We start from the raw sequence: 27,143 nt of genomic DNA, 5'->3' as shown, positions 1-27,143 counted from the left end.
TGGATGTGCATAATGAGCAGGTTGTAATGGATGGGGCGGCCCTCAACATGTGACATGTGTTACCATGGAAAACACTGCCAAGAGGAAGACATGAAATAAAACTATGAAAAGCTGTGACCTACTGACAGAAACACCATCTCTATTATGAAAATGCTCACTGGGTGCATGTCATTCAAAGCAAAAAGCTATGAATACAACAGCAGCTCCACCATCATCCACCCATAAAAGATGCCAGCATGAATAAAGAGCCAGTACCTAATTACTGACACCCAGAGATGCTGCAAAAGCTGGATACTGAACTCACTGGGTGTTGTATCTTAAAACACCGTGAGTGTTCATTTGTTTATAATAAACATCTACATAAACAAATGGCATTAATATCTCATTAAAACTTTTACGACCTGCTAGAATGGCATGTGTTGTGATGAATATAGATGTTTTTTGAAACCAGTTAATAAATTATAAAAGTAATGCAGGCTCATGGACAGAAATGATCATATAGCCGAGACCGATTTGGCTCAATGGATAGAGCGTCGGCTTGGGGACTGAAGGGTCCCGGGTTCGATTCCGGTCAAGGGCATGTGCCTTGGTTGCAGGCATATCCCCAGTAGGGAGTGTGCAAGAGGCAGCTGATCGATGACTCTCTCTCATCGATGTTTCTAACTCTCTATCTCTCTCCATTCCTCTCTGTACAAAATCAATACAAATATATTAAAAAAAGAAAAAAAAGAAATGATCATATAGATGGTTACAGAGAGTTCACATTCTCCTCTTCTGCATTTCTCTACTTCCCAGATGTAACCACTGCCACCAATTCCTTATGTTATTCTTGGAGACATTTTCTACTAATAGAGAATCCTTGGCCTGTATTTTAGGAAGATCCCACTTAAAATAGGTATCTTCACAAGCTGTCCCAAAGAAGGCAAAGACAACACACTTAGAAAATGACAGTGGAAACAGAAAATTTAAACAGCTCAAGCTAAGATCAAGAATAAAATAAGTATATAAAGACACTGATGCTGGAATATGGTAAAGCTCATCATAATATTTCCCAGTACTGTACCATATAGTTGAGTGTTTTTGCTAGGGTAGATTAAAAGGGCAAAGGGCCAGAGGGAAGCAGATTAATTCTGTGTATTATTCATGAAAGTCCGAGGAGGAGAATTTGGATGCCTTCCAAGGAAGGCCAGGGAACATCCTCACCTGTTCACTCTTCTTGGATTTCTCAGGTTGCATCGCAAATGTGAATGAGGGCATTTGGAATCTGCAGCCACATTCATCTATGCCTCTGCTCATTCATTTATTTACTATCTATTTATTGAGTATCTATTGTGTGACATTAGCTCTGATCTCAAAGAACTTACCACAAAGATGGGGAAAACAGGAATAGCATCTAAGAAAAACATTTGGAGAAAAATAAGAGATGATATATAAAAAGATAAACTGAATATAATTTAGTACCAGTCAGTATGGTACCATGAACAACACAATTAAATTTAGGCAATAATCCATGTTCTGGTCCTAAAGAAAGAGTCTCCTACAATTCCTCCTTTTCATTATACCAGTAACTAATACCTGGAGTTCAGTCCAATAATGTAATTGAGCAATGACTGTATTTCCATTCTCAAAAGGGAAATCTTTTGTTCTTGAAATGTGCATTTTTGTGTGTTTAAAAATACCTATTTAGTTTTGGGGAGAGGGAGGGTGGATTTGATTGCACTTAGTGATTGATTCTTCAGATTTACTACCTCTGAGAAAAGATGTCACAGGATCATAAAATCTAGAGAGAGGAGCCCGAGAAATCAGCAGGGCCAATTCCAAGCCTCCAGGTGGGATGAAACTTCTGACTGATGACTTAGCCAAAAAGTTACGGAGACATCCTCATATATCTTCTCTCCCTGCATATATTGAATCAAAGTACAACCAGGCATCTGGTAAGGAAGCATTAGAAAGCCATATGTGATGCTCACTAATACAAAATGCTTGGAAGCAAGCTAAATTAATGCATATGGCTTTAAATTTACAAATGAAGACTCATCCATCATCAAAGACCCAGAATGCTCACTGCCATGACATAAAGCAGAATTTAGGAGAGATATCTGTTTTCATTTGTGTATCATCCGCTTCAACACAAGCAGAGAGAAAGACGTGTGAGCATTTCCTGGACTTGATCTGGGGGATGCAACACGTTTTACAAAGGGATTAAAAGGGCCGAGGTCTCTTAGACAAGACTATCTTGTGTTGGTTTCATGTCAGAGACAACTTATGTGGTGGCGTCATCAAAAGAATAATATTTACGCATTATGCCAAAGCCATAACTGTTATTGTAGGTTCTTATAAAAAAAATCATATGCAACAGATAAAATAGAAGACAGCTCTGGAATGGAATCCTGTGGCTAGATCCCAAACACTGAATGATTTCCTTTTCCAAAAGAAAGTGTAGGCAACTTAAACAGCATTACCTCACATAACTGATTGGAGGAGACATTCACAAGAGAGTTTTTTTTTAAAAGTTCAGTGAGGAACAAAAGTCTAAGAGGAAACAGAATGTCTTCAATGTTGGCAATACCTTCTTAAGATCTCAAAAAAGAAAGTTTATTTCCTTCCCAGTTGTGACCTTTGATATGGGGCAGACATTGATTTTTCTTTCCTGCTTGTGTTTCTAATGGAGCTTGAAATTAACATGGCTTTTTGTTTCCCTCTCAGTTCATGTGCCACCATCATTGATGTTGCGAGCAGAGTTCTGAGAATAGGGTTTGTTACTGCTTCTGTTGTACCAGAAATGCAAAAAAGACGATTGTGCTTGTCCCATCCCAGTTTGGATTCCCTGTCCGTTCATAGAAATAGTCTTCACTACACAGCCAGTGACCTTCTTGGGAGCAAAAGCCAACAGCCATCTTCAAGGGCTTGTTCTTGATGATATTTCTGGACTGCTTTTGATATAGGTGAGTATATCCTGACTCTTCCACTCCTTATTAACAGAGGACTTGGAAACGAAACCTTTCCCATCATCTCCATTCTTCAAAGGATCTCTTGTAGGCTTTCTGGGGTTTCTCCTGTTTTCCTCCTTTGTGAAACTAGCTATTTCCAAGTTCTCATATTATATACATACTAGTGGCCTGGTGCACAAATTCGTGCACATTGAAAGGAAATTAGAATATTTTAATATTGTTATTTGCCCTTTATAATAAAAGTGTCAACCAAATTCACAATCAACAATGACATATCAAAACATACATAATTGGTGTCATTGAGAGCTTTATATGTATCAAGCATGCTCGAGTCAACTTAGCCTTTTATTTATATATATATATTAGAGGCCTGGTGCACAAAATTATTTATGCACGGGGTGTGTGTCTCTCAGCCCAGCCTGCATCCTCTCCAATCTGGGACTCCTCTCACAACCCAGGACTGCTGGCTCCCAACTGCTCACCTGCATGTCTTTCTGATTGCCCCTAACTGCTTCTGCCTGCCAGCCTGATTACCCCCTAACCACTCCCCTGTCAGCCTGATTGCCCCCAACTTCCTTCCTCTGCCGGGCTGGTCACCCCTAACTGCCCTCCCCTGAAGGCTTGATTGCCCTCAACAGCCCTTCCTTGCAGGTTTGGTCCCTCCCAACTGCCCTCCCCTGCTGGCTATCTTGTGGCAGCCATCTTGAGTCCACATGGGGGCAACCATCTTGTGTGTTAGAGTGATAGTCGATTTGCATATTACTCTTTTATTAGATAGGATTAGATAGGATTGAGGCCTAGTGTATGGGTGGGGATCGGCTGGTTTATCCTGAAGGGTGTCCCAGATCAGGGTGGGGGTTCCCTTGGGGCATGGGGTGGCCTAAGCAAGGGGCCTGTGGTGGTTTGCAGGCCGGCCACACCCCCGGCAACCCAAACAGAAGCCTTGGTATCTGGGATTTATCTTTTATAATTGAAACTTTGTAGCCTTAAGCAGAGGTGAGGGCTGGCCAGCCAAGACTCCTGCTTGCTCCGTGGCTATAGCCATCTTGATTGGGTTAATTTGCATACTCACTCCTGATTGGCTTATGGGTGTGGCTTGTGGGTGTAGCAGAGGTATGGCCAATTTGCATGTTTCTTTTTTATTAGTGTAGATATATACTAGAGGCCCAGTGCATGAATTCATGCACGGTGGGGGTCTCTCAGGTTGGCCTGCGTGGATCGGGCCAAAACCTGCAGTCCAGTACTGCCTATAGCTTCTACCTGCTATTCCTGTTCATCCCTATCGCACTGCGCCTGCTATGGGCTCACGCCCAATCAATCCCCATCGGGAGAGGCTCACACTGCCTCAGCAGCACTCACCAGCTGTAAGCCCTGCATCTGGCACCCTTCGGAGGGAAGTGGCCTGCGGGATCAGTCTGAAACTTGCTCTCCAACATTCCCCGAGGGGTCCCAGATAGTGAGAGGGTGCAGACCAGGCTAAGGGACCTAACCAGTGCACAACTGGGGCCAGGGAGGGCCCACGGGGGGTGGGGAGGCCTCCAGGGTGTGTCCAGCCCCACCTCACCCAGTCTCAATTGGGCCAATTGGGGCCGGCTAGCCAGGGAGGGACATGGGACATAGGCTAGCCATGGGGAGGGGGCAGAGGGAGGGTTCTAGGGTGTGTCTGGCCTATCTTGCTCAGTCCCAATTAGCCGGATCCCAGCAGCAAGCTAACCTACCGGTCAGAGCATCTGCTCCCTGGTGGTCAGTGCATGTCATAGTGAGTGGTTGAGTGGTCTTAGCATATCATTAGCATTTTATGCTTTGATTGGTTTTACAGTCAACAAGTCACTGGATAACCAGAGACTTAGCATGTTAGGTTTTTATTAAAAAGGAGATACACACACACACACACACACACACACACACATTCTACCCATATGCCTCTAACTTTGCTTTTGCCTTTTCATTCTGAGTTATTCTTATGCTCCATGACCATGTCAGGTTCTGTTTGAGAAAGAGGACGCAATATTTCTTCCCCCAGAAAGTGTTATTATAAATTCACAACAAATCTTGGCCACAGAGTTTTGGTGTTTAAGTCGTCATGGTCTTTTGATCACACTGTTTTGTCTATTAGTCAACTTCTGTTGCTTCATTACAGGCACCTTCTCCATAAAGGGCTCTTATAATCAGTAAATACATTTAAGCAGCAAAATGATCCTCTTATTTGTATGTTTTACCTTTAAAAATTTTTGTATTTTTAAAAAATATTAATTTATTTCTAAATGGAAAATGCAGCAGCACTAAGTACATTGACAATGTTTTGCAACCATCACTACTATCTGTTTCTAGAACTTTCCATCATCCCAAATAGAAACTTTATCCCCATTAAACTATAACTCTCCATTGTTCCCAACTCTCAACCCCAGGTAACATCTATTCTACTTTCTTTCCCCCATGAAATTGCCAATTCTAGGTATCTCATATAAGTGTAATCATACAATACTTCTACTTTTATTTCTGGCGTATTTCACTTAGCATAATGTTCTCAAGGTTCATCCATGTTGTAGTATGTGCCAGAATTTTGTTCCTTTTTATGACTGAATCATATAATATATATATATCACATTTTATTTATCCATTCATCTGTTGATGCACATATGGGTTGTTTCTACTTTTTGGCTATTGTGAATAATATTGCTGTGAACAATGGTGTACATAAATCAATTTGAGTCCTAGCTTTCAACCGAAGGGCACTCTTTTGTTTTGCAAATTTCTCGGCTTCATCCAGAAATACTGTCTAGCAATGTTTCAATCATTAGTAATTTATCCTGGTCTAGAATTTGGGTTTGGGAGCTACTCTAGTTCCCTTGTTTGATTTCAGATCCATGCTTTATTCTTTTTGGCTGCTCTTTTTACACAGAACTACATTTCCCAGACTCCCTTGCCCTCTGGTTTCCAGGTAGTTTCAGCCAATATGAGGCACTTGAGGCAGAAAAAGGGAAAGGCCAGTATCTTTCTTCCTCTATCATTTTGCTTCCTAGGCATCTTGGGTAATGGCTGCATCTTCCCCAGGAGAGCCCATGGGGGTTCCAATGGCAACCCTGACCATTAAGCTCTGCTTCCTCCTATTTCTCTTGCTCCAGGGAAGCTAGAATTCCTCCTCTTGCTATATTCCAAGTTGCCTCACTTTTGCACTTTGAATAGTCAACTCTTCTTTCACCTGTGCTGCCAATTCGATCTATGAAGTTCCATCTTCTAAATATACCTGGGATGGTTTGTGGGTTCCTGACTAATAACCATTCTACTGGGAAAAGAAAGAACCAGTTTCTCAGGATGCAGAACCTATGGCAGTGGATTCTAGCTGTCCTCAAGGTATCACCCACTTTACAGGATATTGAGCTGTCATTCCATTTCCAAGACTCCTTGGCAGTTTGGCATGGCCGAGGGAATAAGCTCTGGCCAAAGTGATGTAATCAGGTGTGTTGTGTGGCAGATTCTAAATCTCTGAAAGTTCGCTGCTCCACACTCTCTGCACTGTTTTCCTTTCTTCTTCCTGTGGTTCAGAGCATGGCTGTGACAAATGACTGCTTCCATTCTGGAGCATGAGGACATGGGCCATGTCTGGAAAGACCATGACACAAAGCTGAAGGGACCCAGAGTCCTTGAGTTTGTGGGGTAAAACCAGCACCCTAACCCTGCTCTTCCTACCTCTGCGGTTTCATATGAGAAGCAAAGAGAATTCTCTTTTTTCGATAGCCCTGTTTATTACAGCCAATCTATCCTAAGAACTTCAAGACCAAAATCATGAGCCCAAAGTCAGTCCCAGACCGCCACTGAATTTCCTCCTACCTTTCCTTACTAAATTAAAGCAAGGACCCCCCTCCTCTGGTCTTATTGTAAGCTTTGACCTCCTCCTGTTTATACTCAAAATTGACCTATTCTCATCTTACAACACTTTCAAAACGCTTTATTCCCTTTAACAGCTTCTGCTTTTTCTTATTAAGTTTCTCTGGAAGGGGTGTAAATTCCAGCTACTCACTGAGCCCATATCCAACCTAGAAAATGATCAGAGCCTGGATGTTAAGAGAATTTTTAATTAAAAGCCCGGGAACATTGTTCCTTAGGTGTTAATAAAGCCAGCAAAATGGAGAATCAGCGAGGCCGAATACCACAGGACAGACTGTTAGTGTCCTGGTCTGACAGCCTGTCTTCACAGAGCTGATGGGCTGTCACTGAACCTAATGGCTGCCATGCTAGATAAATCTCACCTGCATTTTACCCAAGTGGGCATCAATTAGAAATACGGACTTCCAGGATGGGGGTTCCCAAACTATTGCGCATGAAAACTCTTGGGGAAACTTGTCCGAAATGAAGAATCCCACTCTTCTGCTCATGATTTAGCTGGGCTGAGGTGGGGAACTGTGAACCCGCCTATTTAAAAAGACCCCAGGTGTCTCTCAAGCACATGGTCTATGGACCATGCCAGGAGAGACCCTGCTCTTAGGGAACTCATGGCTATAAAGCGGCCGCCAGTGGAGTGGGCTGTTCTAGTGTCACTGAACACTAGAGTGCAGTGTTCTCTAGTGGGCTGTCACTAGAGAACACTAATTGCTACTCTGCTAGGCATTTCACAGATATCATCTTAGCTCATGCTTACAGTTAGCTGATAACCATTATTATTACCCATGTTTTACAGCAAGCAACCTGAGGCCCAGAGAAATTAAGTTAAACAACTTGTCTAAAGTTACAAAGCGTCTTCAAAGCTGGGTTATGGGTGCTGAATATATTCTGTTTACCCATTGTATACCACAAGCGTCTGTATATGCAAAGGGCAGATCTTGAACACACACCCCATGCATTTATATATATATAAAAAAAAAGTTTTCCCTAAGTGGCAGCCCTGACAAACTTTAAAATTATTTTTGTGTGTGAGAATTTTCAGTTGAAAATATTCAAGAACACCCGAATGGTGAGTAATATATTTATTTTTATAATATTCATTGCAAATTGATTTTTAAAATTAAATTCAAACGAATGTGGCGTGTGGGGATGGTTTCAGTTTTGGACACGTGACAGCTAACTGTTAGTTTCTCTAGTTTTGCTCTGTACCCTCCCCATCATGCTCCTAGACGCTGATGTTTATGGACTGACTCAGAACAGTTTGCCCTCTAGCTTCCTGTTGGGCAGGGTTCTTAATGGGGAGTGCTGGGAAGACTGGGAGTTGGTGCCTGGCTGGTGTGGCACAGTGGTTGAGTGCTGACCCATGAACCAGGAGATCATGGTTTGATTCCTGGTCAGGGCACATGCCCAGGTTGCGGGCTTGATCTCCAGTAGGGGGCATGCAGGAGCTAGCCGTTCAATAATTTTCTCTCCTCATAGATGTTTCAATCTCTCTCTCTCCCATCCTCTCTGAAATCAATAAAATTATATATTTTTTAAAAAGACTGGGTGTTAGGAGGAGAGTGAGGTGAGGGTATTTATTCCCCCAGCCTCCCTCAGTGCAGACTGTCTAAGCTACATCCCTTGACCCAAGGTCACAGCCCTTGTCAGTGACTCTCAACACATGACTGTCTCCTTCCAAGCTCTTGTAATGATTCATTCTTCAGGCCTAGGACTGATAATTGTTTTCCTTCCTGTCCTTTTTCTAACTAGGAGGGGGAAGTATGCGAGTCCTTTTATTTCCCTACAGTTTGACCATGATTTTGAAAATACAATCTTTCTCCCCCAAATCACCCCTTTTAAGTATTATATCTGTTTCCTGCCAGGGATCTGACTGATACAGTTGGCTTGGCTCCAAAGTTTCCTCTTCCCACTGCTCTACCCAGCCTAAGACCCTTCCTCTGGAAATGATTATCATAATGATGATGATGATGTAGGAGAAGAAGAAGTAAAAGAAGGAGAAGGAAATAATGACAACAATGATGACAATGGCCAAGCACTTATTATCTGCAAGGTGTGCTGAGAGCTTTACTTCTTATTTTCAGCTTCTGTTAAACTATTTGTAAAATAAATACCCATGTAGAACATGCTCTATTTTTTTTTTTAAAAAAAAAAAAACATTGTATCTACTACAAGAATCTTTGTGGTAACAATTTTTACCTAAAGTTTATAATTGGGGAAATTGAGGTTCAGAAAAGTTAAATGACATGTCCAAGGTGACACGCCTAATAAAAATCAGAACTAGGTTCAAAGGCTGGGCTGACTTCAAACTTGTTATTTCTAGACTCAACTCACAGATGGCACACAGAATAAGCACAGGGAAACTTAATTACCTTAGTTTGGTATTAAATAAAAAACAGTATTCCCATATTCCCACTAAGAAATCCTACTCTTTCTTAAGATAACTGAACCAAATTGATGGGAGGCAATCATAGAAAGAAAAATTTAGAATTTGCAACCACTAAGAGTAGATTATGTCATACAGATCTCAAAACTGCAATTTTCCCTTTATCCAGAGCCACTGGTACAAGACCATCAATGAAGGCAGTTAAGAGATTCTCTCCCTGTCACACGCCTGCTGTGGGATTTCAGGAAGATATTTTCGACCATAAGCATTCACACACCCAAGCTAGAAATCCATGTAGCTCAGAAAGCACTTCATGCCCCTGTATTGACATATTAGTTCAAAACACTGATGGCATGCAGGTGTGAGAGCAGCAGGGAGCGAAATTAGATAATCTGCTGGTAATTTGCTCATTTATAAGTTGAGAGAAGGTATTCTAGCTTTTCTTCACTTACATTTCTCCACTTGGCCAAGCACAAAGCAACAGCTGAGGTGGTGGCTATGAAATTCGTCCAAGATGTAAATGTGAAAGCTGCCAATCTTTTCTCCTCCTTTCCTGCGGGCACCTCCCTCAGTGGCTCTATTGGCAACCTGAAAGTGCCAATGTTTATCCAGAAGTACACAGACATCAGTAGATAATTCATTCTCTTTTTCTGTGGAAAGCATGTTATATATAAAGCATGTGGGATAGTAGACAGGATATAGAAGAAGTGATTTCAAAGAGCAATATCGTGTCTCCAGGCAGAGGTGGTGGCTGGGACAGAGGTGAAGCACAGAGGTCAGCTTACATACTTTGAGGAAAACACCTCCTATGACCTCATTCACTGCATTTCCCACTAAGTCTGAAATAGTGACTCCTGGTTTATATGATTTTATGGGAACAACAAATGCTCAAATTTATAAAGATTTCCAGATTTCCACTCCTGATAAGTAGTAATTTATCTAGATTCCATTGTAGCTTATTATTATTTTTTTAATGTTTTTACTGCTATGTGATATATACATAAAGGGAGGGAGGGAGAAAGAGGGTGTGAGGAAGAGAGAAAAAAAGGAACCCCACGAGAATGAATAACTCTGAATCTTTCCTTGAAAGACTGTAAAGATGAAGGTTCCTAATAAGTTAAGTTTTGTCTTTAATCTTGCTGAAATAAATGTAAAAGAAAATATAATTCCAAACATCTTTAAATGTCTATATCTTACCTTTGACTCTTCCTATTAAGTTAAAACTAAGTGGAAGGAACAGATGTTGGTTTGACATCTGTACCATTTTTTCCCCTCTGTATCTATTACACTTTTAAATTCATAAATTCTAAAGAATAAAATAAAATCTAAATATGATGTTTAAAGTAGGATAATGGAACTCTATTGCCAACGGAAACATGATGATATAAAATTTACCAGCTTTTTCCTTTTTAAAAAATAGACTTTGCAGATGAGATTATGTTAAAGATCTTAAGATAGGCTCATATGATAAAATCATAAGATTCTGAATTATCTAGGTCGGCCCTATATGTATCACAAGTGTACTCAATGGAGGGAAGCAGAGGGGGATTTCAGACAGAAGAGAAGAAGGCAATGGAATCGTGAAGGCAGATATCAGATTGATGCAACCACAAGCCAAGAAATGCTGGCTGCCACCAGAAGCTAGAAGAGACAAGGAACAGATTCTCCCTTAGAATCTCTGGAAAGAGTGCAGTTCTTTGATTTCAGCCCAGGGAAACTAGTTTGACATTTCTGGCCTCTAGAACTGTGAAATAATAAATTTCTATTGTTTAATGCAAAAAAATTACAGATTCAGAAGAAGTTACAGAAAAATATCCCAGGAGATTCTTGTGTGCACTTCTCCCAGCATTCCCCAATGCTAACATCTTATAGAACTATAGTACAACATTAAAACTAGGAAACTGATTTTGGCACAATCCATCTGTTTTATAAGGATGTATGTGCATGTCTATTGGATTTTATCACATGTGTGACTTTGTGTAACCACTATCTAGGAATGTTACATAAGAGAGAACCTAAGCCACCAATTTTTAGGAACATATTTGTTATAGCAGCTAGAGTTCCTTGGACTAACTCATATATTCTACTTTATAGAATTGTGAGAGATAATAGTTTTAATGTAGAGGAAAGAGCTTTGGGAGGCGAGTGTTATAAAATTTGCATTTTTACATTGTTTTCCAACTTTATTAAGGTATAGTTGACAACATTGTGTATGTTTAAGGTGTATAACGTGATGATTTGATGCATGCATACATTCTGAATCAACATTATTAATACAGAGAAAATGAGTGCATGTTAGACTCCCTGACACATAGTAGTTACTTAATATTTCTTTGTTGAATGAAAGAATGAACATCTTGTTGATAAAAAACCTGAGATTAAAAAAATATTCCACACAATGCAATAGCATTGCCGAGATATGTTTGCTCATAGAACATCTTTGATTGCTACACTTGAGCTCATACAAGTAAAGCAAAAACCTCTCAATCTGAGTTTCTTTCAAAAGAATTCTTGTTTTTCTTTCTCATACTTTTCCATCAAAAATAAATTATAAAATACTAAAGAACATCTTGGAAAAAGAAAGAGAAACCCTTAATCTTCCCACCCAGTTCCTTCAAACTTTTAGTTGTATGCATGTCTATTTTTTATACTTATATATCTGTTACTTCTTATTTTAAAATAAATTTTAATTTGTACTCAGTAAGGAAAGCATAGTCATGGTAATTCTCCAGAAGTGGTTCCAACAAAGAACCACCTAATATTTCTAACAGTTCCAATTTAGTTTTGCCATGGGGTTCCATGCTCATTAAAAAGCATACCAGAGAGAGGAGGTGACTTCCCTAAGAAAGTCATGGGGGTGTTAATTCTCAATACAATTAGGGTAAGCAAGATTGCAAATGTCACTCTCTACTTTCTACTTAAGAACTATCGTGTGAGTCTTGTAAAAATTACATTGGGGGGGGGGATTGCCTATGAATCTTATACAAGGATATAAATGAATTTGATGGTTAATTCAACAAATGTGGGTTTTTTATTGAGTGCCCACTATGCAGAACGTGGACTTTAATGAATAAGACACAGTCGCTACTTTTGAAAAGTGAAAGTGGGGATGAAAGACAAGAAGGCCTGTCTCAGTGAGCTCAGAGTCAGGGCGAGACCAGAGGAGGCACCTGGAAGAAATGAGAACTGACTGGAAGTTAGGCAGGCGAAGGGGTAGAAAGAAGTCCAGGTTCCCCATGCACATGGGCCAGAATGAACAGACTCAAGGAGGAGCATGATACTCATGGGACTGCTAGTAACTCTACCTGACTGGGCATTCATGGCGCAACCTGGGAATGAACTGAGAAGTAGGCAGAGGCCAGACCCTGAAGAGTGGACAAGCATTGACAGAGCAGTGATGGTGCTTGTTCAGCACTGCCAAGGACAGCCCTGGCATTCAATCAGTATGGTAGAATGAATTAACCTACACCCTGCTACACATAGTCACAGTATGGGACTCTGGTTGTAAAGAAAGAGCACACACAGCCGAGCAGGCACAGCCTCTCCTCCCTCTCTCCAGGGACTCCGCTATGCGGGTACTTATTGCCACACTGGATATCCACATGACCACTTGCTTCTCAATGCTGAGATGCCGCTTTACTAGTATTCTTCTTCTTCTTTGTTTAAATACATATTTTATTGATTGTTTTTACAGAGAGGAAGGGAGAAGGATAGAGAGAAACATCAATCAGCTGCCTCCTGCACACCCCCTACTGGAGATTTGCCGGCAACCAAGGTACACACCCTTGGCAGCTATCGAACCTGGGACCCTTTCGTCCACAGGCCGATGCTCCATCCACCAAGCCAAACCAGTTAGGGTTTTACTAGTATTCTTGTTGCTTCTGAACTGCCTGCTGCTAAACAGCAGGGGACAGACACATTGAGCTTTCATCTGAGAAAAGCCCTTATCTCAATTTCATTTTTTATTGATATCAAGAATGTAGCTTCTTAGGAGATGCTTTCAGAGGAACTGTATCAATGCCATTTCCAACTCCTAGTCCTAGACTAAGCGGAGAAGCAGGGTGAATGGGGAAAGAGTTGACGAAGCTGCAGAAGAAACAACAGGAAGGCCATGAAGATGACCTTTCAGTGTTTCTTTATCTGTGACTCGATTCTTCTCTGTGTTTGGAAACTCATTTTGGTTGAATTTGGGCATCAATGATGTAAAAGTACCTGAAGTCTCACCCTCTAGGGAGATGAATGGGTTTATAAACCTAACAGTCCTGAATAATTTGGAGGCAAAAACAGATTGGACTCACATCGGCCCAGCAGGGTGGTGTGCTATGGAAACAGACTGCTCCCGCTCTGTTGGGCACACCAAGAATTCACAGTGCTGGCTGGCCCCCTGGGGTGGGGATGGCGGGGGGGATCTCACATGGATTCAGCTGCTGAAAAGAAATGGGAAATTAAAGGGAGAATGAAATGTGTGATCTTATTTAATCACACCTGGTGCTTCAATTTCTCAGTAATAGCAACCTGCTCCACTGTGTCAAATTGGAGAATGAAAATGTGTGTGTGTGTGTGTGTGTGTGTGTGTGTGTGTGTGTGTGTGTGTGTATATATATATATCATAAAACAGCTAAAGAATGGATTAACTCTTAATGCCTGCCAATCCACTGCAGGGATCTAAAATGCAAATGACAGTTGAGTTTTTCTCATAAAGAATTGGGAGGAATTATCCCTGGACTGGGATTGGCATAAAATTACCACAAACTTGAGGGGTAAGCAGTGAAATGGCACCTCCTAAATGGGGCCAAAAAATTAGGGTCCTGGGCTAAGGGGCAGCTTGGGGAAAATATGTGTTTTCATACTCAAAGTATACTTTAGGCCATAGTCTACTGTTCTGATTATCTGAGTGTGCAATCTGTGCTCCTTCAGATGTCTAGGAGGATGACAGGCACCGAGTAGAGGGGAAAAGAACCATTTCAGCCTATTTAGAAATGTCTGTTTGTGAGAAGTATAACCATTTGTAAATCTATATTAAAGTTGATATTGTTGGAGATCACTTCCCTCACTCCCTTTCATGAAGGAGATGCTACTTTATGGCATCAGAGAGGGTTCTTTTTTGTTGTTGTTGTTGTTTCTGACTATCAAAAGCAAAGTAATTCTGCAGGGCCTGCTATATTTCCCTGGATAGTCAGATACTTTACGACAACAAAGTCCTAAAGGATAAAAAAGTGCCTCATGTCATGTAAAAGGGGTTATTGTGGTTAAACGTTCCATTCTGCTTTGGGACGGGGGTGGGACAGGGAAGAGGCCTTCTGCATGGTTCTATTTAGCAATAGAAAATTAAAGCTTAGGGATAATTGGCTCAGAATCACCAGCTTTACATCACATGGTAAAAAACACCAAAATGGAAAAAACTAGACAGTAGCCATTTGGGTCCCTTCCACAGAGGAACCAGGCGGTGGCCTGCTAACATGCACAGGAGTGATCCCCAGGTGCACTGCAGGCTCAGAGAAGATCGGCTTCCAAAGACTGACTGACTCAGTGAAGGAAACTTTATAGGGATTCCTGAATGGACTGCCTGGGACTCTGCTGTGATTAATTTTTCAGGAGTATGGGCCTTCGAGGTGTAGATATGTTTTAAAACAACTTCCTGAAAAATAATTCCTGCGGCCAGAGATCCAAGTAACTGGAAGTGCTCCTGGTTTCTCTCTTGCTCCTGGAAATCCAGTGTGTCAGCCACCTGGCCAGCACTTTTTCTATCACAGGTTATTGTCATCTTCTGTCCAACTCCCCTAAGACGGTAGGCCTCTTCAGGGTAGAAAACCTGGCTTGTTCATCTTTGCCATCCATTTCCAAAGCATGAGACATAGCACCTGCATGCCACAGGTACTCAATAAACAGTGTGCATTGGACCATTCATCACTCCACGTGGCATTATTCTGCAGAGCAATCAGTTATTTCCCGGTTTGTGGAAGAACAATGGATAAATGTCATTAGAAGTGGGGCAGCCTGGTAGGCAATCCAGTGAAGTTATATTGAAATGAATTCCCTGCTATTAACAAGACTGAGTGGAATGAATGGCCCCTTTTCAGTCATTGAATTAGAATCTATAAAAATAACAGCTGATTTAAAATAAAGGCCCGTTTATTTTCCACGCGGTACATTTCTTTGACCCCTTGAAGAGCCTAAGCAGCCATTGGGGTCTGTGGCCCCAACCTTTGGTTAGCAGGAGGGCAGGCGAGTCTGAAAGGTGAGGGCGGAGCGCAGCAAGATCGATGGGGGTTACATAAAAATTCTGACATCTGTTCAAAATGAAGCTTCAACTTGAAATGTTATGAATGTATTTGAAGGTTTGCCAGATCCATGACTGAGAGTGGCATATTTTCACCTATTTAAAGAGTCTTGAAGACACTATAATAACGTAGTAGGTAATTAGTGTATATTAATTACTCCCCATTATACTTTGGCTCAGGAATAAGTACGTTTGCTCTTTTCACCCTCTTTTTTTGTAGATGAAGTAATGGATATAACCATACTTCCCCTCCTTCAACCTGTAGAGACTTGTCCCTACCTTTACAACAGGGATGGGGAACATCTGACCCGTGGGCCATAAAAGGCCTGAGAAATCATTTGGTCTGGCCCTGCCAAAGCATTAGGGGTGAGTTATGCTTGACCAAATATAGTGGGCTAATTTTTAAGTTGATAATTTTGTATGGCCAGTGAATAATGTTATAAATATCCAAATGGCCCTTGGCAGGAAAAAGGTTTCCCACCCCTGTTTTAGAATAAAACCCCAATCCTGGTTATCATTGCAGACACGGCTCTGAAAAGTATGTTGTTCTTCATCTCTGGCCAGTGACCTTCCTCTCTGTGCCCTTAAGCTAAGCTCTTTAGTTTAGTTCTTCCAGCCTCTGGACTCTTCTACTTCTATTGCATTTCTATCCTCCCTGCTTCTTTGCTTAATTTGTTTATCCATTGGGTTCATATTATTGGCCACTTCCTTAAGAAGTTTTTTCTCTTACCTTATACACTAGATTCCCCCTTATGTTTATATTCATACAGCAACTTCTTCATAACCGTCACTTAATAGTTATTCGTGCAAAGCTTTCTCTTTTTAAAATATATTTCTATTGGTTTCAGAGAAGAAGGGAGAGGGAGTGAGAGAGAGAGAGAAACATCAATGATGAGAGAGAATAATTGATCGGCTGCCTCCTGCATGCTCCCTACTGGGGATCGAGCCTGCAACCTGGGCATGTTCCTTTGACTGGAATCAAACTCAGGACCCTTCTGTAGGTCAACACTCTATCCACTGAGCCAAACCAGCTAGGGCTGTGCAAAGCTTTAATGCCTGTGTCTCACTCTATATTTTAAGTGCCATGACAGCAGTGAAAAGGTATGACTTGTCTTGTTCATTCTGTGTCCTAAACACCTAGTCCAGCACATAACAGCTACTCAATAAATATTTGTTAAATGAAAATATCTTTCAACTTGAGTTAACTATAGACTTGAGCCATTAGGCTACTAGCAAAAACGCTTTTATATTAATTGGGAACCTGCATCCAATGGCCTCTCACTGAGGGAAAACATGCCACCTCTCATCCTGAGAATGGAGTGCAGTTGTCTGGCGTCTTCTGTTTGACTCTTGAGCAATGTTGTTTCTGATGCTTGTCCATTCTGAAGCATGTGGCTATTAGGTATGCATGCCATGGTTCACATATAGCAACCTTATGCACCATAACTGCAAATGGACAATGGGTTTATTTCCAGTTTGGGGCTATTCCTTGCTTTTCGTGTGGACTTACTCCTACATCCAGGGGAGAGGTTCTTGCTATGGAAGGTTGAGATCTGAAGGCCAGTGCAGTTAAAAGGAAGAGGAAGGGACTGGCTAATCTGGAGCAATGTGGACTATGCAATGTGGGGCAAAATGCAAATGAACTCCTATGAGGTGGGGACTTTTCTCTAACCCACTGTCACCGATGTGTGACAATTCCCGAAAAAAAGAAAAGAAAAATAGCACCAACATTCTGGAACTAGACAGGTAAGTTCCATCCCATGCACATGGGTAGACATTTCATGTGACAGACTAGAGGAAGTCACACTAGGTGCACAGGATAGTGGATAGGGTGAGGGGTATCCAAGATATGGAGAGATGGGTCTTGATGCAAGAGTTCCCAGATACGTAGAAAGTGCTGCTTAAGGTAAGGTTCTACTGCTGGCTCTGCTCATGAAAATGTCTCCTCTCCATGCTCCTCACTTACTGAGTGGCCAAGTTACTATGTAAGTACATGCCAGGCAGCCCACAAATTAAGAGTGCCCGGTAAGACTTCCTTCTTTTTTACGGCCAAGTAGCATTCTATTGTGCAAATGTACCATAGCTTTTGTATCCAATCATCTACTGTGGGCACTTAGGCTGCTACCAAATCTTATCTATTGTAAATAAAGACACAGAGCCCGAAACCGATTTGGCTCAGTGGATGGAGCGTCGGCCTGTGGACTGAAAGGTCCCAGGTTCGATTCCGGTCAAGGGCACGTGCCTTGGTTGCGGGCACATCCCCTGTGGGGGGGGTGCAGGAGGCAGCTGATCAATGTTTCTAACTCTCTGTCCTTCTCTCTTCCTCTCTGTAAAAACTCAATAAAATATATTAAAATAAAAATAAAGACACAGAGAACAGACTGACAGCTGTCAGAGGGGAGGAGGATTGGGGAGGTTGGGTGACAAAGATGAAAGGATTTAGCAGAGGGGGGAAAAAACCCTCATAGATTCAGACAACAGTTTGGTGATTCCCATAGGGAAAGGGAGGTGGGGGGAGGTGAAGGAAGGTATTGGGAGGGGGATAAGTGGTTATAGACAGAGGCTTACTTGGGATGGTGAACACACAATACAATATACAGATGATGTACTATAGAATTGTACGCCTGAAACCTATATAACTTTATTAATCAGTGATACCTCAATAAGTTCAATAACAATTTAAAAAAATAAAAGTAAATGAAAATAAAAAAGAGTACTCTGGATGACAGAGGAGTCATCCAAGGCACCCCTGAAGAATGGGCTCCCAGGCCCCCAGCATGGAAGAAGAGGAGCTCTCAGCACAAACTATAAATGTAGCAGGAAGACAGGAAGTAAATGTCACACATCACAGATTTAAAAACACAGTGTATTTTGGAAAAAGATCTGCCACATGAGAAAGACAAAAGTTTAAGGGAGTAACTACTTTGTATTCTCAAGGTAATTACTCAAAACACAAACTTGCTAAAAGAGAGGTAATGAGGCAACAGACAGAGATAAAAAAGGGATTTTGTAAGGAGAATACAAGCCAGCAAATAATACCATTGCAGAATTTAAAACGGCATGAAAAGCAGTAAAGAGGAAAATCACCCCTAAATTAAATGGAATTAGACCAGTGAAAAAGGACAGTGGTTGCAAAACAGATATGGGAGACTATGCCTAACATATACATGGCTAAGGTCAGATATAGGAGCTTTGGATTCCGTGGGTCTTGGGTGAAAGCTAAGAAATCTGTATTTCCGAAAATGCCTTGAAGTGATTTTGAAAATCAATCTGGTTTAGAAACTATTAAGGTGAGTGTGAACTTGAGACAATCACTGAGCGTTCAGAGGGAGAAAAAAATAAAAGGCATCTGAAAATGATTAAAGAGAAAATGATGGGCTAGAAACGAAGTCCATGCATCATAGGCACAAAGGGAGTAAGTGAGGAAGCAATCGGAGTCATGGCAACAGAACCAATTTCAAAATATATAGTGAAGAAAATCTTGAAATAAAAAGAAACACCTTGAGTTTAAAAGGTTTCACTGTGGACTTTAGGAAAACTGGTACACATTTCGGTCTACTGAATATTATATCTAAAAATGAATCTCCTCAAATCTAGGAAAAAGAAAAAGGTCACAGAGAAAAAAAAGATGTCAATGAAATGTGTCCTCATTGTCAGGGAGAATGGTTATGTTATAATATCCAAATTCTATTATCTGCCCAAGCTGTCAGTAATGAGTGAAGGCAATGAGAAGCCGTTTACATTCTCTACAGTAATGGAGATTAACCAACAATCTGGAAATTAGTGAATACAAACATTGTTAAATAGGATTGTTTCTAAAAAAATGTAAATGGTATCATTTTTAAAACAAGAGGCCCAAGGATATAAGAATCAACAATTTACCTATTACATACTGGGACAAAAATCCCAAAGTAGAATCACATACACCTGGGAGGGAGTAGGGGAATGTAGGGGGTGCTGAATGAAGGAAGAGGGGTCCTTTTTCATTTTGTACAGGGCTGAGTCAATAGATGCTGATTTATTCTTTTTAAAAAATATATTTTTATTGATTTCAGAGAGGAAGGGAAAGGGAGAGATAGAAACATCAGTGATAAGAATAATGGATTGGTTGTCTCCTGCAAATCCCACCCTGGGGAATCAAGCCTGCAACCTGGACATGTGCCCTAACTGGGAGTTGAACTGTGACCTCCTGGTTCATAGGTTGACACTCAACTACTGAGCCACACTGGCTAGGCTATTTTATTCTTGATATCAATAATTTGAGAAACATTGCTTTAGATAATTGGTTTTAATCATATATCAATATTATTTAATCACTAGAGGCCTGGTGCATGAAATTCATGCACAGGTAAGGTCCCTAGGCCTGGCTGGCAATCAGGGTCAATCAGGGCCCTCCAGCTGCTGACAGGGCCTTCTTTCATTCTGCCCTGCTCTTGGTGGTCAGCGTGCATCATAGCAAGCAATTAAACTTCTGGTCTCCAAGTCAAACTTCCGAGGGCACAATTTACAAACTAGGCATATATATATATATATTAGATAGTAACTATCAGAGGAACCCAAAACAAGCATACTTTCCAACTTATTGAGTTGGCATGGGGCAGAGGAAAGGAATCAAAGAAACGTTCAAAGTAAAACTAGGCCTTCCTTAAAAAAAAAAGGGGGGGGTGGGGTAGGAATGCAGGAAAAAATATTGAAAAGTCAAATGTAAACTAAGAACAGAAGAAATAAAATCAGCTTTTGTAAATATATATATTTATGAGTCTATAACTACATGCACCAAAATGTTGGCAGTCGTTTCTGCATAGTGAGTTTGGAGTAACCTTAACTTATTTTGATATGACTATTATTTTTATTTTCTGGCAATAATCCAATATTACATATGTGATTGAAAATAAAACATAGACCTAAAAGTCCTCTTCATTCATATGAATGAACACTGGTGAGGAAGCCACTCATGAAAACTAGAAATGACCAGCAAAGCCACAGTGGCTGAGATTGGCATTTGCTGTGATTACACAATTTGTTTCACTAATTTGACTCATTTCCCCAAAGAGATGCACAGGTGGTGTTCATTTATTTAGTCACAACACTACTTACTTTTTACAACTGTGCTCTTCCCTAGTTTTCTCAACAGAACCATCGCAGTGGTACCGTAGAAAGTGCCCTTGAACAATGATGGCTCTGTGTGTGTGTGTGTGTGTGTGTGTGTGTGTGTGTGTGTGTGAAGAAGGTGGGGGATCTTGGCTCACAGCCAAACGAACCCAGGTCTTACCTGGGCTGTGAGGGTTGATTGATGACATTTCAGCTCCTCAGCACAATCCTTTTGTCTCAACTCAGTCTCAGAGCCTCATTCTTGCCCCACCACAACCTCAGACTCCAGCCACACCAAGTAAGACATTTCTTAAACCTTGCCGCCATGCCTGGAATGCCTTACCATATTAGGAGGAGTTAGGGACCCTTACAGGGACCACAGTGCCCTCTCTCTAGCCCTTCCTGTTGTACCATGACTACTCAGTAATCTGTCTTGCAGAGGAAATGCCTATCTCACGAGGAAGACCCAGGATGCTCGCTGGCAGGGAATGGATGAATTTGTCTTGCAGCATTAGCACGGTGCCTGGAACACAGATGGAACTCAACAGACAGTTATGCATGGAGGGGTCCTGTCAGCTGATGCACTTCAGCTCCCAGCCTCTTCTTCCCTCACGTGCACCTCCTGTTTTGGTGGGGGAGATCCTAGGATCTAAGAGGCAGCTTTACCAGAAGCTTGTTCCCCAGCTTCTGGGCTCCACAGAGCTCACCCAGTCCCTGCGCACACAGATGAGATTTTTCATACAATGTGGTGAGTTGGCAGGGGCTCTCTGGCAAATGCTGTGCTCCAGGGCTGCGGCCTCTTTGAAGATCCTCACTGTCTCCTGCTTTCCTCGTATCTACCTCCTGCATGAAGTCCCACTACTCTCTAGAAAGAAGGGGACACCAAGCTCGCTCAGCTTCCTGGAGCATGATTCTGAGTGTGACACCATTGAAAGAGAAGTATCTTCACAAATGGATGGCTAGTATTCCCACATTGGAAATCACCTCACACGCCCAACTCTTCAAATATGAACAAGCAATGACTTTTTGTTTTGTTTTACAAGTGAAGACCCAAAAAGGAATGTCTTATTTTCAGTCAGGTCAAGAGAGTATTAACTGCAGGAAGACTTACAGTAAATAATTATAGATATGTAGAGCTCAAGAGATACTCTAAGAATTGGGGTTTACGTACCTGACTATCCTCCTGCTTCCCCTCTGATCACTCTTTCCTCTCAACCTTTCCTACTCTGTAACCTCAATGCCCATCATGCTGTACTCAGTGTCCAAAGAGCCCAGCACTATGCTTTTTATGCACACATGTGTGTCCCATACCTTCATGCCCACTCTGCAAACCAATAATCACCCTTCAAATGCCAACTCTTCTGCAAAACACTCTCTAATTACTTTTCCCATAGTTAGAAATATAAACACAGTACCGGGCAGCTATTCATATTATGTCAGTGGTTTAGAATTTATTTATTTGTACATCTCCATTGATATATTTATTCAATAACTAGATATTGAGCAAGAAGCATTAGTCAGGGAGCTCAGACACTGGAACTCAGCTCTCTCCAACTCTGAAGCCAACCAGAATTTTACTTTTGGGGAGGTAATGAAGCATCGGGGATAGGTTACCAAAAACAAGCTGGCCATTATCATTTTCTTGAAGGCCTAAAAGCAGGCATGCTATCTTTTGTGGATGGGTTATGCATGGTTTTATGTGAGGTGGGGACCATAGATAATAGTTTTTCAAAGTTCTTTTCTGGATCCAAAATTTTTATGATCATAGAATAGTCTTAATGAATTCAGGAAGAAAGATCCTTATGCTTCAGGGATTTTATCCATGTAGGCCTCATTAGAAATATTCGGTCCTCTAGGTTGAGGGACAAGACTATGTGATAGAGCTGGACCCTCATAATGGCTGGCATTGGATTAGTGATCCATGTCACATGCCAGTCCTGCATTTCCACACCAGTGTCTTCCATGCCCTGTGTCCCAAAGTCTTGAGTGAATTCAGACCCCTTAGAAGCAGGGAGGCCCAACACCCTCTCTTGACATGCTTTCTTTCACTTCATTCCACCTTCCAGTTCCCTCCAGCAGGTTGGCTATTCCTTTAATAACATAAGGGTCGCCTGAAGACAGAAGTCTTGGGCCATTAGAGTCTAGATAGGTTGAAATCACCATGAGCACCGGATCACATAGGAAACATAGCAGCTAAGGGTGACACACCAGAAACTCCAAATCAAAGAAAGGTGGTGAAACTGACAAGGACAGAAACAAAAATTAGCAAGCATGTGATGTTTGCATGAAGAGCCACAGCTCTGCCCTGTTGGAAAGTGGGTGCCTTCCGCCAGAATCGGATGAAGTACAGGTCTGTGCCTTATTATGAGCAAGTTAGTCAGCACTTACTATTGATGGTTTTTGCAATTGCTTCTTATCTTTAACTAGAGGCCCGGGCTGAAACTGGCTCCCCGACATCCCCTGAGGGGTCCTGGATTACGAGAGGGCACAGGAAAGGCCAAGGGACCCCACTGGTGCACAATTGAGGTCGGGGAGGGACTGCGGGGAGGGCTCCAGGGTGTGTGGGCTAGTCTCAGTCCCAATTGGTCAGATCTCAGCAACAAGCTAACCTACCAGTCAGAGCGTCTGCCCCCTGGTGGTCAGTGCACATCACAGTGAGCAGTTGAGCGGCCTTAGCATATCATTAACATCTTATGCTTTGATTGGTTGAATGGATGACTGGACACTTAGCAAATTAGGCTTTTATTACATAGGATAATACCTTTAACTTATTTTTATCATTTTACTAAGTTACCAAGATAGTGAATTTATGTTGACTTTGGATTCCTATGTTGAAATCATGAAAAGCTACCTTTAAAAAAGGAAAATGAGCCCCGATGATGATGACATTTCCTCCCCAAAATGTTAAGACACTGACAAAGTTTTAAATTTTGAGGCAGAGAGAAGTTTGGTTGCTGCTGTTGTGGCTTTTATCTTCTCTTGTAGGATTTCTACTCGAAGGAGCTCAGAGTCCATTGAACAAACACAGCAAATTAACTACTGGCTTAACTATTTTACCAGTTCTGCTTTGCAGATAGAAAGTCATTGCCACCTGCAGGGCTCGGCTTTCCCGCCTGGAACACAATCTCTTGGCTTGGAAATTGACAAGAGAACCCAGGCACAGCTCCCCAACAATTTCCTGTCATCTTCATGATTTGCTACTTAATGTAAACAAAAAGAAATCTTCCCAAACCCAAGTGCATTTTCACCAAAACTGTACGATGTTGATCTTAGCCATATATTGACACTGATAGTCATCTCACTGGGAGAATAAAGAACAATATATATTTTATTGATTTTTTACAGAAAGGATGGGAGAGAGATAGTTAGAAACATCGATGAGAGAGAAACATCTATCAGCTACCTCCTGCACCCTCCCCCCCACCCCGCACCCACTGGGGATGTGCCCGCAACCAAGGTACATACCCTTGACCGGAATAGAACCTGGGACCTTTCAGTCTGCAGGCTGATGCTCTATCCACTGAGCCAAACCGGTTTCAACTAAAACCCCTTATCTTTAATATTACACAAAGGTCAGCTTCCCCTGTCCTGCTTTACAAAGTCCTCACAAAGACAGGAAAGGGGAAAAAATGCTCAAATTGACATTTTCCCAAATAACTTGGAAGAAAAAAAGATCATTCTTGAAGCCCATACAAGGCAAGGTGATTAAAATCAGGGCCTTCTTCACATCTCCTTTAAAAATCAAGGGTTCTGGTGTTGGCCCTGCCTGTCCCAGCTCAGGCTGCAGCTCAGAGGGCCAAGATGATGAAGCGACCTCCTCACTGCTGCCTCTGCAGCCAGCGGTGCACACACAGCCTGATGGAATGGCGTGTCAGTGATTCTGTTTCTGCTTTTCTGATGGGTCCCTCAGGGAACTTCTGAGTAAGTGAGCCTCAGCTCCCACAGCTCCGATGGGCTGTACCTCCCTTCCTCCCACTCAAGACAGAAACTCAACAGGAGAGGGCTGCCTCGTCAGGATGGGTGGCTTGCAGTCCCCGGCCCCATTCTGGGCTCCTCCAAGGCATGTTTCCTTAACTTGTCGTTTCATCTGGGATGGGATGTGAACAGCAGCTCGACACAGATAAAATGGTGTTTCTGAATAAAAGAATGTGCTACCCAGGAGGCAGAACCAGTGTTTAATTTGCTGCCTGTGTTTGACAGACTGTGAGCTCCTCAAGGGCCAGGGACCATGTCTCATTTGTCTTTGTAGCCGCGGTGACTAACATCCATTCATTTGTTCATTCATTTATTCAGCTAATATTTACTGAGTGCTGGAGGTACGAGATGAGAAAGGCACAGACTTCACAAAGACTGAGACATTTTCTTTTGGTCCCCAGGCTGGATTGCCATGGAATAAATATACTTTCTGTTACAAGATACACAACACACACTAGGAATCAATCACATAAAAGCAGAGAGATCTTGCTCATAGACTCATCCAAGGCTGAAGATGAACGGGACCTGCTTTTATAGATAAGGAAGCCAACTCTCAGAAAGGGTTGACCAAGTCTTAGAATTTGTACGCTTTTCACCTTGAGCAAGGTCATCCATGGGAGGTAAAATACTTCAAGTAGAAACTTTCATTGCTCTCTGAATCTCTCCAACACTCACATCTTAATTTTGTCTTAGATATACATTTATCATTTTAATTTCCAAATTTCACATAATTCAAGGTTCACCAGACCATGATTTAAATAAGAATTGTGACCTCAAATCCCTACGGGAGCCTGGATATAAAATAATTTACATCAAAAGCCAGTGGATAGATTGGGGGTTACTATAAACTGGAAACACGTGACCTTGTTTCAGTTACCGACTCCACGTCTGAGGTTGAAAGCAATGATTCTTATTGTACTGAGGTTTTTGTCCATTAGGGCTCACATGGGGCTCATCCCTGAGGCACGTGTTGTTCCCTCCTAGGAATGAAGACCTATTGCTAAGATGGTTTCCTTGTCACACATCTGGTACCTGGTGCTCCTTCATCTTCGGTCTTTCTCCACGTGGTGCCTCTTTTTCTAGGGCCTCTTTATGGGGCTTGGGCTTGTCACAGGGCACTTGCAGGTGTTATATGATGTCTCATTCCCCGAGCAAGGGTCGCAGGGGACAGGAAGTGGCTGCTGCTGGTGTTTTAAGGCCTAGTCCAGAAACTGAGACAGCACTACCTCTGCCATATTTTACTGGCCAGAGGAGTGATGAGGCCTTCCCAGATTCCAGTGGGGGGGCTACTGTCGTGTTTACAAACATCTTGAATGTGCCATGATCTGGCCCAGAGAGCGGATACTGTATTCCAGGTTGCTGTATTGTGAGATGGTGGCCCAGGATGAAATATTTTGGTGAAATTATTTAAATAAAATATGAGAATTTATATTTAAAAATGTGAACATCCTGATCCTGATTAAAGACCGGCAACTCATTCAAATTTTCTACAAAGCTTGTGTGTACCACACATTTGCAAACATGTTTCATGCCCACCTTCACTCCAATCACTAAACCAGATTCTTACAGAGGGGTTTTAAGAAAACACTGACATGTACTGTATTTTCCGGCGTATAAGACGACCCCCTAATTTTACAGTTAAAACACAGGTTTAGGCCTATATTCGCTGTATAAGACTACCTCCCACTTCCAAGGCAACACCAGTTCTTTTTTTAATAGACTGCCTCTCTGACTCTGGCCAATCTGAGCAGGCTTTTTTTCGTTTCAAAAGTTGTCTTATATGCTGGAAAATACGGTATGTGGAAATATCTGCCTACAACTAAAAATGAAGATCTTATGAGCTGTATACCATGTTTGACAGTAGATTTTTTTATTGAAAACATACCAGTAAGCAAATAAGGGATCTTTCTATTTAATTCTGTCTTGACCCACATGAGAAACTGCATGTCTCCTATTCCAAAAATTCCCTTCTCCCATTTCTATCCTGGTCAAATCACAGCTTGATGGAAAAGTACAGTAATTTTCATTTTTTATTGAATTTGACTAAGAACTAGAAATAGAAGACAATGATGGGAGTACTGACTGAAAGCCCCAAAGGAAAGAAAAACAAAGAGAAGCCAGAACTTAAATAAGAAGTATAAACAGCCCAAACTCCATATTAGAACTTCTTAAACTCTAGTGACTGGATCGCTTTCTGACTCTGATCTACAGAATATCTCAAGACTCAGTGTTTTGAGTCAATAGTCCAGATGCACTGAGGTAGGTGGCCTTGAACCACATTGCTTGTTCTCTTATACAGGAACAGGTTCAGAGAGTTAGCAAAACTGGGCACAACTATGGTAGGCATCATGCCTCCTTTTAAGAGCTGATGGAGCTAAGAGAAGAATGTATACAGTGGGTCCATTTCCCTGACTCAGAGAAGAAAATGCGCTAGGAGCAGGAGACAGGGTTTCTAACCCTAACTTTGCATTAGTTAGTGAATTGAGCTCAGGGAAGTCATTTTCTCTCCCAGGGCCTCAGTTTCCTCTTCTGTAAGATGAGGAGGGTTAGCCTGGGTCCAACAATGATAAGCACAACT

At 41.8% G+C, this 27,143-nt stretch overlaps 1 protein-coding gene across 7 annotated transcripts in view; it reads right to left on the bottom strand.

Annotated features, from left to right (window-relative positions):
- Positions 1–27,143, bottom strand: part of SAMD12 (sterile alpha motif domain containing 12) — a 325,419-nt gene that overhangs the window by 94,280 nt on the left and 203,996 nt on the right. The window contains exon 5 of one of the 7 annotated variants that reach the window (XR_014793245.1): positions 9,672–9,807. The exons of the other annotated variants lie outside the window; for them this stretch is intronic. The gene's annotated coding sequence lies outside the window, so the exon portion shown is untranslated. The remainder of the gene's footprint in view (positions 1–9,671; positions 9,808–27,143) is intronic. 7 annotated transcript variants of the gene reach the window in all.

The sequence above is a fragment of the Pipistrellus hanaki genome, assembly GCF_964339955.1.
Source record: "Pipistrellus hanaki genome assembly, chromosome: 17".
Classification (NCBI taxonomy): Eukaryota; Metazoa; Chordata; class Mammalia; order Chiroptera; family Vespertilionidae; genus Pipistrellus; species Pipistrellus hanaki.
The sequence above is the reverse complement of the archived record's forward strand: the minus strand, read 5'-3'. Positions and strand labels throughout refer to the sequence as shown.